Source organism: Cenococcum geophilum (assembly GCF_001692895.1).
Source record: "Cenococcum geophilum 1.58 unplaced genomic scaffold K441scaffold_7, whole genome shotgun sequence".
Lineage (NCBI taxonomy): Eukaryota > Fungi > Ascomycota > Dothideomycetes > Gloniales > Gloniaceae > Cenococcum > Cenococcum geophilum.
In genome coordinates, this window is record NW_027137565.1 from 279,369 (window position 1) to 282,082 (window position 2,714).

Here is a 2,714-nt window from a genome sequence, read left to right on the forward strand (position 1 = left end):
GTATTAAGCTTTCCATAAGGTGACCTTCAGCAAGCACGTGCGATAACCCCGCACTGACTGCAGAGAGTGCAGTCGCTTAGGCTGTCCCGTACTCGTAAACATTCAACCCTATACTAGATCGAACACTAACCTCTAGGTAGTCGCGAGACACATTATTATGCCTAAGCCCAACCCACTTAACCATACAAACCACCAAAAAGGTAGTAGTAGTATCTCGCGACTGAACGGGCTGCCGGTTGGAATGCCTTATAAGCTCTCTAGCCTATACCTACGGTATAGGTAGCGTATCGCATAACACTTTCCTTAGCCTAGGTAGCTGGCGATAGGTAAATTATATATATGTTTAAGGAGTTTAAGCTTAAGCTTATTATAATTAGGGATAATTAGATAGTTCTAGTAATATAAGCGGTTTCCGCGGGCTTTATATTTACTTAAAGAAATCTTTTTAAAGCGTCTAATACTATCTTATATTAGCTTAAGCATCTCTTAGATAAACTCGTTATTTAGGTATTTATTAACTATAATCTATTTAATTAATCGATTTATTATTTTAAGGACGTATACCGTAAGATCTTTAGTAAGAGGGTTAAATAGTTTAGGGCGAAGTAGGGTCTAATTTCGGTAAGAGTACGCTTCTTTTAGGGCTGGCGCGTTTTACAAGCATTAGGTTAGGGCATTAGGCTTCTAGCCTTAGACGCTTAGGCGGTATATAATTAAAAATCGGAAATAAGATAGATATTCTAACTAGCGGGCCTAATAATAACTTAGCTGTTTTGTGGTCGTAGAGTACTATAGGTTCTTATAATCGCTAAGGACCTTAATTAGAAATCTAGCGCCTTCTAGTTTAGGTTACTATTATTTAAAATATCTAATAATAGCTGATAATTCCTTATTGTAGATCTTGTAGTTATATTTAGCTAGACTTAGTTATTTTAAGAAGTATACTATAGGGTGCAATACTTTATCCTTATTATATTAAGATAGGATGCCTTTAGTAACGTAGTTAGATAAGTTGGCTTCTATAACACTTATTTGGTTTAGGTTAAAGTATTAAAGTATAAGCGCAGTAGTAAACATAACCTTTAGATAGGTAAAGGCCTTTTTATATTCCTTATTAAAGATAAAGACTTTATTCTTTTAGGTTAGAGCTATAAGGGGTAAAACTAGGGCGGAGAAGTTATTAATAAATTATTAGTAGAAATTAGCAAATCCTATAAAGGCTCTTACGTCCTTAACATTTTCAGGTTCTTACCAGTTTATAATTACTTTAACTTTCTTTAAGTCCATTCGTATACCGTTTATAGAAATAAGAAATCTAAAATATAGGACTTCCGTTTTATAAAACTCGCATTTATCTATATCTAATTATAGACTAGCTCCGTGTAGGGCTTATAAAATAAGGTTAACGTATTTCCGATATTTAGTTAAGTTATTACTATATATTAGGATGTTATTAATATAAGCAGTATAGAAGATATCTAGGTAGGGGCGCAGGGTATTATTTATATAATGTTAAAATAAGCTTAGAGCGTTTGCGAGGCTAAAGGGTGTTACTAAGTATTTAAATAGTCTATATCGGGTACGAAATGTAGTAAGCTATTTATCCCCTTTTATAATATAGAGACAGTTAAATATAGAGACAATATTAAGCTTTGTATAGTAACGAGCCTTACTTAATTAGTTTAGGTCTCTTATATTAACGGGATTGGATATTAGTTCTTAACGGTAATAGTGTTAAGAGCTTAGTAGTCTATACAGAAGCGTAGACCGCCGCTGGGTTTCTTAACAAAGATCACTAGTGCGGCCATAGGCGATGAGCTTGCTCTAATAAATCCTTTACTTAGGTTCTCGTCTAAATACTTTTATAGTACTTAGAGTTTATTTTAGGACATTCTATATAAGGGTCTAAATCTAAGCTGCTTTCCTTCTTTAAGTATAATCTTATAGTCATATAGTTAGTATTCTAGTAGCTTATTAGCTTCCTTTTATAAGAATATATCTAGGCAATAATAATACTCTATTAGTACCTTCGTGGCAAGGTTAGTATACTTCTTTAGTACTAAGGCCTTCTTAATATCGGCCATTATAATAGCGAAGATTGTATACTTAGGTTTCTTAGCAAGTTGCGCTAGCGGGGTAGCTCCAATTATGCGGATATCTAGGGTACTAAGCTTACTCGGATTGTCTATAGTTTCTTATTTAGGTTTAGGTTCGGTATTAAGTACGGAGTTAGTATTAGATTTGGGTTTAGGTTCTTTAAGAATCCTTTTTATAGTAGAATACTAGTCCTTTTAGTATTTTCGTATATAAAGCTTAAGCTTTTACTTAGCTTGGGGCGGTGTAGTGCTTAGTAATAACTTATAGAATTTAGTGGAGTTTTTAAATCCTTAGTGGATGTTAGTGGAATTCTTAGGCATAAAGTGGGCATTAGTGGAAATCTTATATTAGTGGAATTCAGTGGAATTCCTAGGTTGGTGGAATCTGGTAGATTCCTCGGGTATAGGGTGGTTAGTTATAGAAATTTTAGACTAGTAGATTATAGTAGATTTTTTAGATTTTAGTTCTGGGCCTAAATAGTAAGTAGTAAGGTACTTCTACTTGTAACGGAAGGCGGTAAATAAAAGCTTAAGGTTGTCTTAATCGATAGTTACCTTATATAGCTTTATTTAGGGTTATTTAAGGATTACTAAGTGACCTAAGGTAGTAACAAAAAG